This window comes from Psittacula echo, assembly GCF_963264785.1.
Source record: "Psittacula echo genome assembly, chromosome: 9".
Classification (NCBI taxonomy): Eukaryota; Metazoa; Chordata; class Aves; order Psittaciformes; family Psittacidae; genus Psittacula; species Psittacula echo.
The window spans coordinates 1,939,943-1,954,487 of record NC_137745.1 but is presented as its reverse complement, the minus strand read 5'-3'; positions in this window follow the sequence as shown (position 1 = coordinate 1,954,487).

Here is a 14,545-nt window from a genome sequence, read left to right as displayed (position 1 = left end):
TGTAGCATATGGAGCCATAAAGGGTCAAGCTGCAGCTTGGAGCTTATGCCCAGAGGAAGAGTATCACTGTCATCCTTCTGTTATCACCCTTCTCCTTTGTGTTTGTTTTCACTGAATGCTGAGAAAGAGAAGAGCATTCCAGTGCCACGGAACAACTGCCTTTACAAAGCACCTTAGTCTTGTAAAGAAGCAAGAGAAGCAGATGTAGAGCCTGCTATGCAGTGACTACACCTCTGTGTTCCTGCATTTCTGTGCTGGTTTGGAACAGACCTTTGGCTTCTCAGGGAGAGGACTTCAATATTTCCACCCTGTGAACCCCACAGAGGTGGGATGTCTCTGCCAGACACACTGGTGTGGAAATCAAAGTCTGCTCCCATGAGACTGTCTGTCAAGGAAGGGAGTGGAGCACATGCACTGCAAGGGCTGTTTAATAATAGATCTGAGATGACAGAGCAGGATGTCATGTGGAGGGATCTTCTGCACTGAAGAATGATGGAAAGAGAACTGGCTAAGTCTTTTCCCCACCATCTGTTATTAAAGCATCTCAGATTTTGCCAAGATCCTTCATTTATCTACAGAAGTCTCCCCACAATGCTGCTTTTCTCTCCTTGAGGGTGCTGAGGATTCTACAGGGCTTGAAATCTGGCTGGACCCTTCCACCTTTGCTCAAGATCATTCAAAATGTACTATAATAGGAACTTCGTACCAAGCCAGGCTGTTGGTCCTGCTGTCCAAGACACTGAAACACAGCATGTCCTGTGTCACAGGTGAGGGCACTCAGAGGTTGAGGAGATGCAAGATATGATTTAAAAACCCCAGATTTGAGTTAACATTTTAGCTGGAGAAATTACTTTTAGTCAATTTTAATAGGCATAAAAGGATCCCCAGGTCATTGGGTCCTGTACATCCCATGTTGGTTTCTTAACTCACTTAGGTGTCAAATAATTTCCCTGGGTCAAATGTCACCTCGCCTAGTAACCTTTTCTTCTCAGGAAAAAATACATCTAAATAATGCCATAATACAGGAATGTTGAGCAGCAGAATATGCAAAATAGGGGGAATTACTGAAACCTACCTGGACTGCTTGCCAGGATAGTATTACAGAGCTGGCAATGGAAACAGCTTTGTTGAGTATAGTGACTCAAAATTAACTGAAAGGCATTGGTCACATGGGATTTTAATTAGCCTAATGGCCATGCCTAAAATCTAGGCAGATTTATCAATAAGAAATCCCTTTAGTTGCCTTTATTTTGTGAAGCACTAATGCTAGAAGACCATTCCAAAACACAGAAGACATTACTCATACAGTATATGTCATTTAAATATAGAAATTGCTCCAGGTCTTCTACAGAGTAAAATTAGCAAGGTTATTTCAGAAGTATTATTTGACCAAGTTATTTCTATTAAGATACATTTTTAAGATCAACGAGCAGCTTAGGCCATACTGCACTTGCAGCAGTGTTTGAAAACCCCTAGGATCATTCCTAGAACTGTTTGCAGGTAGAAAGGAGCTGCCTTCTCCTTTTAGGGGTCACTGACTTTGTCTAGTTTTCTTATTTGCTTCTTTTATAAGGCCCAGTTCCTTCCTTTACCTCTACTGATGTTTATTATTTTCAAATCTATGGGGTATCTATCCATACTGCCCTTTCTGGTAACAACATTTCTTCCTTAGCACAATAAGGTTTTTCTCTGCCTGTCTTTGCTTGTGTTTTATGTTAGTCACATAGTCAGGGAGCTGTGATAAAGAGTACCATAAATTAATAAAAAGCACTGACCAGATTCACTACAGGGTAAAGGCCCCCAGAGACTACTTTAAGACTGGTGCTGGGTTTTGGTAAGATGCTCTGCATTTAAGACTTCATCTAGGATGTCTTCAGCAGCTGAATCTGTGCATCTCAGCTCTGAAGAAAATCCTGAGGTTTGTTTTCATTCTAAATGGGGAAAACCCACAAATTTTCCTGTAAACATGTTTTTGGATTTTATTTGGCTTGGGAGCGTGCAAGTGTTTCTTTCCACTAATAGTGGATCATGTAGCTCTGATACAGCACTAGCTTTTGCTTCAATAACATGAAAACAGCTGTAGTCTAATACTTATCCTATTAGTACGGCTAATATTTTTCTATATCAAAGTCCAGGTGAAACAGCTTCGAGCTGTTATGAAACACAGTATTTTGACACACAAAAAAAGAATGAGTCAAAATGATTCATTTCAGATTTCAAAACTACATCCAAAGCTACTCTTCTCTAAAAGAGCACTTCTAAGGCAGAAACCAGCTACTCTGGAAATGCGTTCACTTCTTTATTGGCATAAAATCACAGCCTTCTTTTGCAAGCACAGCCCAGCGGAAAGGAGCCGTGTTTCCCAAACTCTTTTTCCTCCTACCATGGAGAAAACCAGCCTTGAGCTGAAGAATTCAATAAACTGTGGTTTGGTGATTCAGTAGCTGCAGCTCCTGCGCTGTGATGGGGCTGCTGGCCCCAGGGACACCCTGCAAACACTGCGTGCCACGGGTGTGCTTTCAGACTACAACACACCATCCCTCACAGTTTCCTCAAGTCTGTGTAATGGAGGTGAGAAGCCTTGGAAAATAATGACGAGGTTTAATCTAATTGAAAAGACTTTCTTTACCTTTGGAAAGGTTCAGGTCCCAGCTCAGCCGATGACCTTCAAGATCTGTGGTGGAAAGTGCAAGAGCACTGATTACATAAATTAGCCTCGCTGAATGCAGAATAATCACCACAGTTAATACAGTTCACTAGTTAAATTTACTTTCTTGTATTTCACAGAGCCCTATTTACACTTTAAGACCCAATTTGTTCCTGTCTATTAGAATACATATTGATTTTTTCAGTTGTAGTGTGATGCAGAGCCTTTTGCAGGAGTATTTACATCCAAGAGCAAGCCCAGCTGCCCTGGAAGATGCTTTATATGGCTGGACCTGAAAGGCTGAGTTTTATGATAGTTAACAAAAGCCAGAACAACACAAAAACTGGCATTTAAAGAGCCAGCAGCCAGTCCCTGCACTGACAGTTCGTTTTCTAAGCATTTGTGTAAGGGATTCATCAAATAGTTCAATATTCTGGAGAAGGATAAGGGATGATTCCCTGGCTTTGAACCTCTAAAAATGATGCAGTGATGTGAAAAGGGGTGCATTAAGTCAGTGATTTTCAAACTGTAATTTGAGGGAGTGTATTCTTACACTGTGCTTGTTCACTGTCGTTAATTATTAACATTGCCTTCAAATGGGAGATTTTGGAATTGAAACGTACTAAAAAATTCAAGGTTTTTAATCCACACATCAGTTCAGAACAGAAGTAATTCTTTGGAAATGACCAAATCTTACCCAGATTCTTAAAGCCAAGACAACATGTTCTCCAATAGACAGCACACAATTTACTTCTGTGCTCATTTTGTTCCTAGTTGACTTGATGATCAAATGTTTGGAAATGCCATTGTGATTATTAAAGAGCAGCATCCAACTATGGTGGATTCTTTTGGTGTAATAAAGATTAGGAAGCAAAAACCACTGAGATACTATCTGTGCCTATGGAGAGTTTGTTGATCATGAGTGAAACATGGAAGCCATTGCCTTGCTCCTTCTGGCTTTTGCTAGATTTTAGCATTTTGCATGTAGCAAAAGTTACGGTTTTTATAATGAATTCATTGAAATAACCATTTGAATCTCTGCAAAAGGTGCATTTCAGAGGGAAAAAACCTATGACTATGAAACTCCCAACACTTCCAAACTGCCATTGAACTCATCATTTGAGAGAACAGCTTTTTTTCTTCTAATACTGACCTGAATTTTTAATGAAAGAAAATCATTACACTGTTGACAGTAAATCAGAGCTTTTCATTCCAAAATTTTCAGGAGTACTTAAACCATTTTTTCCTTTAATTGTTTCATCTAATGTTTTTTTTTCTCTATTTGATTCAACCTGAGTTACTTTGCCCTTGAGAAGAATGCATTAGTCTCCCACTTCCACCCCCAGGATTTCAGGGAGGAGACATAACAATTGCACTTGGTCTGTGAGGGGAAAGATAAGATGTGATGCTAATTTAAAACTAGAGATCTGACTGGGAATAACAGAGACCACAGACTACATTATAGCAGGCATTACTAGTCCCTCCACTTTTCTCATATTAGCTACTTAATCCTGTGACTATTAACGGCTGTGTAATGACATCTCTTTTTAAGTGCTCACTAAGTCACATTGTGTAGAAGTCATCATGCACCATGCAAAGGTAGGAATAATAAGTGAATTACAGATATTGGGGTATATGTAACTGATTGGCATTCATGTCTCAGCATATGGCACCAAATTCTTCTTTAGAATATAGTAACAGCCTCACTTGACTATACTAGAAGAGACATTTCCATACTTCAGGCCAGTATTCAGCCACACATTACAGTTTCTATGGAAATACAGGGGTTTATTTGCTTAGTATCTGAAACATAATGGCAGACATTGCAAAATCCACACCAGAGGCTTGGTACTATATATGGCACTATGACTGTGCAATCCCATGCCCTGTGGAAAGCTTTTCTGCATGATAGAAGGGCTCACTAGTGATCACGATTCCATTTAACTCCAGGGAAGCACAGAAGACTAATGAGCCCCTGGACAGCTGAATGCTTACAGTTGCTGTTACACACCCATTCCTTTCCCTGAAATGTAAAGGTTTGCATTTGTACATAAATTCTATTCAAAACTGTCTTGCAATATGCTACTAAAACATGATGATCCTTGTCACAAGTTATCTATCTGCAATTTTAACATAGGATGAGATACGGAAAATGAGAAAAAAAAGAGGAAGAAAGAGGACCAGATAGAAGACATTTTATCTGGTAAGTATATTTCGTAGTCATGTAATCCATGGATATCACACCTCAGAAAAAACCTCATTGTGTTGTGCGACTCAAACCTCTGTATAGAATGACATCGGCAATGACCAAGGCAAAAATTCCTATTGAAATCCACAACACTAATACGGATTTAAAATAATCCTGTTGCAGAAGATGGCAATTCATTTCCAGAATCAGCAAAGCAACCCAGCTTTCTAGAGTGCATAAAAATGTCTGTGTGGGGACAACCCACAGAAGCTGCTTTGCTAAATGAGAAAGGAATTGAAGAAAAAGAAATATTCTGAAGGCTGTAAAAATAAATCCCATGTAGGAAGCTGCATTGACAGAGAAAACAAAGTTGTCACAGATGACTCTTCCCCACTATCAACACTAAAAACCACTTGAAAAAAGGAAACCACAGCTTAGCTCCCAGCTCTTCTCTGGAAATAGCAGCAGCAGTAAATTTTAATCTCAGCTCTGACTGCACGGTAGAAAGCAAAAGTAAGAACCCTTCCTAAAGCTGTTACAAAGCTTGGAAAAGCAACAAGGGTGACTAAACTGTGAATGTCCCATATGAGCTGGAAAAACGAACTCAACATCAAAAAACTGGCTAGTTGTCCTTCATAGACATCGCAAGAATTATTACATGACTTTGATCCTCAGAATTAGCACTCCATACTTTTTTACTCTGGTTTTTTTTTTGGGCAGGGCATTGGTTATTTTGCTCCAGTTCCCTGATGCCACCAGCAGACTCATTGCCTTGTTCAAAACATCATTGGTTGAGGGGTCACCAGTTGTCCCAGGGGCTTGCCAAGGCCTACTTCTCAAACAAGACGGCTTCACAGATATCATGCCAAGTATTTTTAGGGTTTCAGTTGCTATCACCCATCACTTACATCGCACTATGGTTTGTGAGGTGGCAGGAGTGGCCCCTGTGTCCCCTTCTCTCCCACCCATGTAAAGCAGCCCCCCACAGCCCTGCCTAAAGTACAGCAACATGCTGCAAAAATCATTCTGAATATCAAATAACTCTGAGAAAAATCCCTTCCTGGATTACTCCGGATGAGAGAAACACATTTCAAAAAGAGGAGGAGGGGTTTGGATAACCTTAGAGGGGTTTGGATAACCTCAGAGGGGTTGGTGCTGGCTTTCTCATGCCCATCACTGATGGAGAGCGTTCCCATAGCAGTCTTGATCCTGCCGAATTTTGCTTCAGTTCTGGGGATGAACTACTCACGTGACTGAGAACTCGTGAAAAGTTTAAATATAAATCCCTGCATGTATGTGCTGATCACACTTAAAATACATCCCCAGAGCTTTATCTGGAGAAAGCCTGAACAAGCCATCATGTGGTGACAAGGTAATGACCGCTTTGGTCTTCATTTCGGCATCCTTAGTTTGCATGACCAGCTGTGTCTGGAATACAGCAGCATGCACCAGGCCTCAATACAACACAGCTTCTGCGAACATTTCACTCTAAGTAGACACTTAAATCTTACATTAGCATCAGTGGGACATAGGCAGCTTCTTAAACGCTTTATTGAACAGGAACAGACTTAAGTAGTCACTTGCATGCTTTGCTCCATCAAGACATAAACTAGCTCTGAAGCAAATCAATGAATTTTCCCTTTCTGTATGCACATGCATAAAACATGCACCCGAGCTGAATGTTAAATCAGAGTGCACTTTCTCCCCCAGTCTAAGTAAATTCTTGTTTGCTCCAGACACGATTCCTGCCAGATATTTTTCATTTCAGCTCCACTAACAGGCACGGCAGGCTCAGCTTCAGTATTTTTAACAAAGTTATTCTGATGGACACCATGCAGTATATTCTGCTTACAGCGCATGGAGCAATAGGTATGCAGGGCTCATTAACAATGACAAGACCAGTTTGCCATAGTGAGTCTAATAAAATAACACAGGTGGAGAAATGAGAATCATCAATCTGTCTCTAGATCCAGACTCCAATCAGTCTGAAAAGGAAGGTCTCTGTACTATGAAACTTTCAGAGGAGCACCTAGCTAATAACCGTAAATCAGCTCACCCCCCATCTGTTTTTCAGCCTAGCTGTCTGGTGGGTACACACAAAAGCATCGCCTAGCTTTGCTGTGGCTGAGGCTTTGTCAGCATTACCATTATTAAATCCTGTTTTCAGACTTTTATAACTTGCCTGTGAAAATTTACTCCAGGCTCAGAGCTGACATTTAAAGTGTCAGCTAAGAAGAGATTAATTCTTGAAGTGTATTTTTGAATGTGTATGTCTGGGGGTTTTTTAAAGTTGCGTGAAAATAAAGGGAATTGGAAGCTGACAGCTTGGGATGCTTTTCCTAGTAATAAGTACTTTCAGTCCCCTAGGAAATCTTTTAGTTTTGCTTTTATTTAAGGTGTAGACTTTGTTCTCACTCCTCAAGGGTTTGATCAAAACCAGCTCATTCACTTCAGATGAGCCATTCTGTGTGGGTAGAAACCGCCCTGAGATGGAAACTTTTGGGAGGAAATCCTTCACTCCCTCTTGAAAAGGGGAAGAGATTCAGAGCAGCCCTGCAGAGAAGGACTTGGGGGTGTTGGTCAATGGGAAAATGAACATGAGCCGGCTGCAGTGTGCGCTCGCAGCCCAGAAAGCAACCGTATCCTGGGCTGCATCAAGAGGAGCGTGACCAGCAGGTCGAAGGAGGTGATCCTGCCCCTCTACTCTGCTCTCGTGAGACCTCACTTGGAGCATTGTGTGCAGTTCTGGTGTCCTCAACAGCAAAAGGACATGGAACTGTTGGAACAAGTCCAGAGGAGGCCACGAGGATGATCAGGGGACTGGAGCACCTCCCATATGAAGATAGGCTGAGAAAGTAGGGGCTGTTCAGCCTGGAGAAGAGAAGCTGCATGGAGACCTCATAGCAGCCTTCCAGTACCTGAAGGGGGCCTCCAAGGATGCTGGGGAGGGACTCTTCATCAGGGACTGTAGTGACAGGACAAGGGGTAAACAAGTTAAAACTTAAACAGGGGAAGTTTAGATTGGATCTAAGGAAGAAATTCTTTACTGAGAGGGTGGTGAGGCACTGGAATGGGTTGCCCAGGGAGGTTGCGAATGCTCCATCCTTGGTGGTGTTCAAGGCCAGATTGGATGAGGCCTTTGGGTGCCATGGTTTAGTGTGAGGTGTCCCTGCCCATGGCAGGGGGATTGGAACTGGATGATCTTAAGGCCCTTTCCAACCCTAACTATTTTATGATTTTATGATTCCCTTTTCCTGTACATCACTAATAAAGCCTAATAAAGGTCAGACACTAACAAAGGTCAGACACTGCTCCTGCTCCCACAGGTGGTTTACACACTAGTGCCCTTAAATCAAGAAGGTTCCTCTGCAAACTGTGCAGCTTCACCTGATGCTGACGCAGCACTTTGGTGAGACTGTGACACTGTTCCTGGTGACTGCCGCAAGACCAAGGTTTCATCCCTCCCTTGTTTACTGGTACCATCCTGTGTCTCTCACTGTCTTTGTGATGCAGCCTGGACTGTCATGACATGCTTGCTGGGTATGTATCTGCTCTCCAACATTGTCTTCCTGCCCTAAACTCTTCTCTAATGGGTTCCTTGGTGTGAATTTAGATCTACCCTGTAGCTGCTCTTTATGGGAAACCCCTTGCCTGCTAGAGTAGTGTACTCATTTAGTGTCTTATGGTTGCTCAAGAGTGAACTAATTTAGCCAAGGCCAATCTAAATGACAAACTATGTTTTTCTCTAGTGGGCATTTAAACTTTTTAAAAAGCAGGATGATTGTAAAGACAGTTTCGAGCCAAGTGTCTGGCAGGCGTTGCATTTGTCACTGGGGAGACAAGGGCCATCAATCTAACTAAATTGCTGTGTCTATATGAAATACTTGGCAATAATCAGACAGTGGAAAAAAACAGAAAACAATCACAAATTGTAGGCTTTGCACCCCCAGCCTTGCAGAAGCGAAAATGAGATGTTTCTGGTTGGCTTTTGCCTCTGCCATTTTGGGCTGTGTGCTCCTGGTACAGTCTGACATTTGCTACCCCCAGCAACAGCATGAGCCTCCACAGAGGTGAGGAGCATCACTCCTGACCAGCCAGCTGCGAGGGAGCTAGGAGGGACCTTGCAGAGCCCATCAGAGACAACATCACTTGGGAGCAGCTCTGTAGCCACAAGGGCCAGAAGTCCACTTGCAAAACTGTCTCAGAATCCCCTAGAAAGAGGCAGTCCTGCTCCAGAGAACTTCTTAACAGGCGAGGGACTCTGTTAGAGAAGACTGAGGAGCTGACCCAGGTTTCCTGAGCTGCCGCTACAAATAGCTCTCCAGTAGCGTGCCTTAGAGGTCATAAAAAAGCAGCAGCTCTCTTCCTCCCTCTTCCAAGTGATCTTTCTTTATAAAACTGCCAGCCAAAACAGCTTCAGTGATGCTGCCCTGCCGCCTGCCCCTGGCAGAGGCTTGCCCATGATGGGGAGCTTGGTGTGCTCCCCTCTGCACCAGAACTAGTGTGCACAAGTCGTGCTATCAGTAGCCTGATTGTATCCCACTGATTTACATCAGTGCCTGATACCTCCCTCTGCTGCAATGGATGTTGTGCGTGAAGCAGCTCATGAAAGATGCTTTCTGCAAAATGCCCCAGTGCCAGGGAACGTGCACCCAGGGCACCCAGGCACCCTTCAGCCAAAATAGCCACATCAAGTGCAGGCAGATACTTTGGCAAAGCCTGTTTGTAACAAGATTTTCTACGCACCTTTCAGTAACCCAGTGATTGATTGCTTTGCAATAGCGATGTACTCACTCTGTTCATATTTCCTGGTCAGCCTGCTCCCAGTGGGGTCAGAGCAGTCCTGTCTCTAATGTGGAGTGGCTGCAGAGTCCTATGGGAGTCTGCTACACTGTGTCTCCCTCCAAATTAGGTTTTACTGATGGAGGATGGTTCCTGACTGCTTTTGCTTCTTATTCCCTTGTCTAGCTGAATACTGGAATGCAATTTCATTTCAGGCAAGCTTCCTCGACTTATACACATTTATATTCTCTTCCCTCCCTGTCCCAAGTACTCAGGGTGATTAGATTAGGGTTACTTTGCTCATTATTCAGCGAAATCCAGCCTTTGTCCAGCCTTTGTCCAGCCTTTGTCCAGCCTTCTGCTTCCTCTGTATCCATCACTATCCTCTCCCTCAAACTGCCAATGTGATTTGTAAGTGATATCAATAGTTTCCTTATACCATTTCTGTCTTACTTTGTAAATCATATTGCCTTTGTGGCACACTGTCAAACGCTTCCCTGAAATCATGATAGATGATGTCCTCTATTACATACTTATCTAGCAATGCCCCGATGTACTCAGAGAATTCAAACACACTTGTCAGGCAGAAGCCTTCCCGCATGAATGCAGCAGTCACTCAGAAAGTCCTGGTGATATCTGCTCCAAGCTTGGAGGGCATCACTTCTGCTGCAGATTTGCTCTGCTTTTGGTGTGTTGTGTATGATTTCATGGTTTTTTAGACAGTGACAAAACAAACGAGGAGAGGTACTTGGAGGGCCAGAATGCTTTAAAAAGAAAATAAGGACAAATCCACGCGTGCCAAATGCTGCTTTTCCTATTCCTGGCAGGGACAACTTACCATTCCTGTCTCCCAAACTGTCCTTTTCTTCTAGAAGACTTGTACGTAAACATCTTGCCAGCACTTGTGGCAATATGTTCCCCAGAAAGTGTGCAACACCTGCAGGATATGTCAGCATTTCAGTGTAGAAAGGCACATCTTTGGGTGGATGGGTCCCCTGCAGTGCTCTGGGCTGGACCTTAGGCCCCCAGGAGATCCTGATGTCAAAGAGCCTCATGGAAAACCAGCAGGGAAATGGTTAAAAAAAAGCATCTCCAAGATGAAAAACAGCAGAGCTGGAAAGCCTCAAAAGCCCTGCAATATGTAGGCTGGCATATGCTGGCTCCTTGTATGGTTGGTTAGGTTACACTGTGAGTGATGATGAAGCATGTAGAAGTCACTGTAGACATTAGAAGTGCCATCTGCATCCTCGTGCGACAACTGTCCCTTGTCAGAGCCTGTCCCACATGTACTTCCTGAAACTACCCATGTCACTTATGTAGTTGTTGCTCCCTGGAAACACTTACCCTAAATGTTCTGGAAATTTGAGCATAATTTTAGTCATGCACTGGTTTTCTTCTCGTTTTCCCTCTTAGAGGAAGATTTGACCCACTTTCAGATATCATTTGGATTCAGGATATTGCAAATCCTTCAAGAAATAACTTCTAGTGCCCCATTTCCTATCTGCCAGACCCACTTTCATTTCATCAGCAGGTTGGTAAACCAACTGATTAGGTAGAACAAGGTCAAAGAAAATCAAAGCACCATATTCAGTGTCGATTCCTCAGAGACCTCCGCTGATGAGTAGCAGGAGAAAGGACTGACTGCATCCATCCCTCTGGAGAGAGGAACTGCAGCAGCTACTTCCCTTCCGGCAGTGGTAGCAGGGCACAGCACTCAGAGATGCGTCCTCCAGAATGGCTTTTGGTGGCGAAGAAGTTCCATAGCACCTCTCAGTGCAAGCTGTTCCTGCAGACAGATTGACCTCCTGGATATTCCTGGAGGACAAAAGAGGGGGGGGATTAGTGCTGCACCTCCCTGATGGGTCCTGTTGCCTGCTGAAGCACAAGGCAGAAGAGACACAGGGTAATGCAGACACACCAACTGCCTGTCACACCCTATATGATCTTTATTTGAGACAAATAAATACATACCAGTGTTCTCTACCCTGTAATTGTGCTGCCCACATCCATGGTGCTTACAGGAACTTCCCAAAGGAGCCCTTATCGTGCAGCTCGGTGTGCCTGAAAGAGTATCAGACAGATAGATAGGGGACATGCCCAACTTGCAAGCTATCTATTATTTTTTATGTATGCTTTACCTGGTTTTTGTCCAAAGTAATGAAGACAAAAATAACATAAGGCCTGGACTGCCTACACTACAGAGAACTCCAGATCAAACCTGCATTGGTCTACCTATAAATAGCTGCTCTAAGAGCAGGCCAGCAGGTTGCGGTGGCACCCTGCTAAGGCTGGCGCATGAGTTCAAAGCTATCTGATGTCTTTTGATCTGAACTGAATTATCCTTAGTGAGAGCTGCAAGGAGCATAAAAAGGAAAGTGCTTTCTGAGAATGCTCCTCTGTGAACCCCTGTATAAGGCTTATGTGGCAGCCAGCCCAAGGACAGCATCCCATTGATGGGACATAGACAGATGCTCTGGCTCTGCTCTCTGGGGAAGGCACTTGAACCCTGCACAGCTCAGACACTGCTGTCTGCTTCCTGCCTGATGGACTGCCTTCTCCATATGCTTCATAGACATCCAAGGTAGGCACAGATTAATGTATGGAATGGGAAGACTCACAAAGCTTCTGGGAGCAGTTGGTTTGGGAACAGAAGAGTATTTTAATGACAGATTACAAATTGGATTTTAATGTCAAACAAATGGTGAGTGCTGTCGCTGCATCAGCAATCTCACAAACAGGCTCTTGACCCTATAAATAAATGCTGGTTGATCCTCTGCATTAAGCCAGCTTGTCACCAAGAAGCAACTCTGCATTTTATATCCCCTCCCCATAGATATGCCTTTTTGGCACAGCATCTCTGTGGTACATCTGGATGGATGTCACACTCCTCTGATGGACAGGGTATCCTCGGATCAGCGCACATATCGCTTCAGCTCTGATCAAGTGACAGAAGCAATAAGAGCAATTAAACAAAGAGTTCTAATGGGAAATCTCATCTCTCTTCTAAATGATGATGGATGTCAGTGAAGGGTCTGTGGGAGAGAATATTCGAGTGAGCTCCCTATGCTGTGTCTACCGTTGTGAACAGTTTTATATTCATGGAAAGTTGAACTGGTATAAGCACAGAGCTCAGTGGAACCAACCAACAAAACCAAACATGTCTCCAACATTTTACTAGTTTCAGTGAGAAGGTTTAATCTTCTTATCTTTCCATGTCCAATTGATTTCCTTTCCTCTGGTATCTGCCTCTAGTGTCTCTAGGGAAAAGCAATATCAGGAAACAGTTTCATTACCTGTATCCAGTGCAATACTGAGACTGGATTTTCAAAGCACTTGTTGGCTCAGGGCAGGGGTCTTTCTGAAATCATTTGGGTGTAGGATTTTAGAATTGGACTTTCTACTTAAAAAGTTATGTACCTCTTTCTGGACAAAAGAAATTTGCTTCCACAAATTTGTTAAAGCCTACAAAACATCTTTCATTTTAAGTGAGCAGTTTGTAGGATATAAAGTGGTACCGTCCCACCTTTGGATCAAAGGCCTGAACAAACACTTTGGTGACATCCCAGTTTCTGTCATTTCATTCTGGTGACCTTGTGAAAGTCAAACGCAAAACTCCCTGTTTCCTCTAAGAAAAAATCTCAGCTGTTGATTCTCTGATGGCTGAGTAGTAATTGAAGAAAGCCATGGTAAGAAGGACATTGAAGGCATGGTTGCAGCAGAAAGCCTGAGCTAAGCAAGGCACTGGGATAAAGATGATGTTCAGGTGCACAATCAATGGCAAGGCTGACTAGTTATAGAGGAAATTTGTGTAAGCACTTACAAGCGATGAAAATAAGTTCAGAATGTGAAATGTAGAGAGACTACTTCCAAATCAGACTGAAGATACGACCTTCAAAGTAAGCAAAGGCAGCACAGTCTTATACCCATACAGAAACCCCAGTAGCAGAAATGGTTCAAGTTCAAAAAAAAGCAAAGGTGAAAACAAAACCCATGGACTCTAACAGAAGAAGACGATGTGAAGCGTCAGATGAGATGTTCAACAGAACTGCAACACACACCAGAAAGCTCGTTGCATGAGGAATTAGCCCACTTAAAGTCAACCAGATTGAAGAATCCCAAATTGCTAGGGCTGGGTTTGGTGATAGGGTAGCTTAAATGAGTCAGTGAGGCTGTATATCACCTTAACAACTGTATTTGTTAGCAGAAATCTCAGAGGCTTGCTGAGGAGAGCCAAGATGTGTATAACTTAACTATGTTGGTGTCAGATCAGAACAAATGCAGCTCGTTTTTCCTCTGTCCTGAGCTCGCACACACTTCAATGATTCATCACAAACCCTCCAGGCAGCTACAAAACATGAAACTTTCAGCAATTTTCACTGTCATTGCTGCCATTAGAATAGAAAATTTAAAGCAAAGGTTAGTCATTAATTCAGACATGGTCAAGAGCCTGCCGGGCACATGGTGCAGTGCAGGGAGCACCATACGCTGAGGTTCCCTGAGACAAGTGGTTTCCACTGGGACCTTTCCCAGTTTCAGAAAAATCTAACAAGGACCGTCATGCGCAGGATTTGGGAGCGCAAGGGTGAGTTTGCCTGTCTGAGCTTAGGTGCCTCTCACATGTGGGTCGTGGCCTGGGATGCTGAAGTGGATTCAGCAGGCATGGAAGCGGAATTTATTCCAAGTGAAAAAAATGGAGCAATGATGCTAAAAAAAAATACCCTAGGCGAAGTGAACATTTTGGAAACAGCAGATTTCACTCAGCTTCGGCAATCTGCTCTTTCGTTCTTCTTCTTGGAACAATTGACATTCAACACCCAGCAAAGCCATCATCCTTGTCTCCCAGTCACTGTTTCCAGGTGTTCATCTCATCACAATGCCTTGTCCCCCTTTTCCATGTGGCTCCAAGCCATCAGCATGTTTTCAACCAA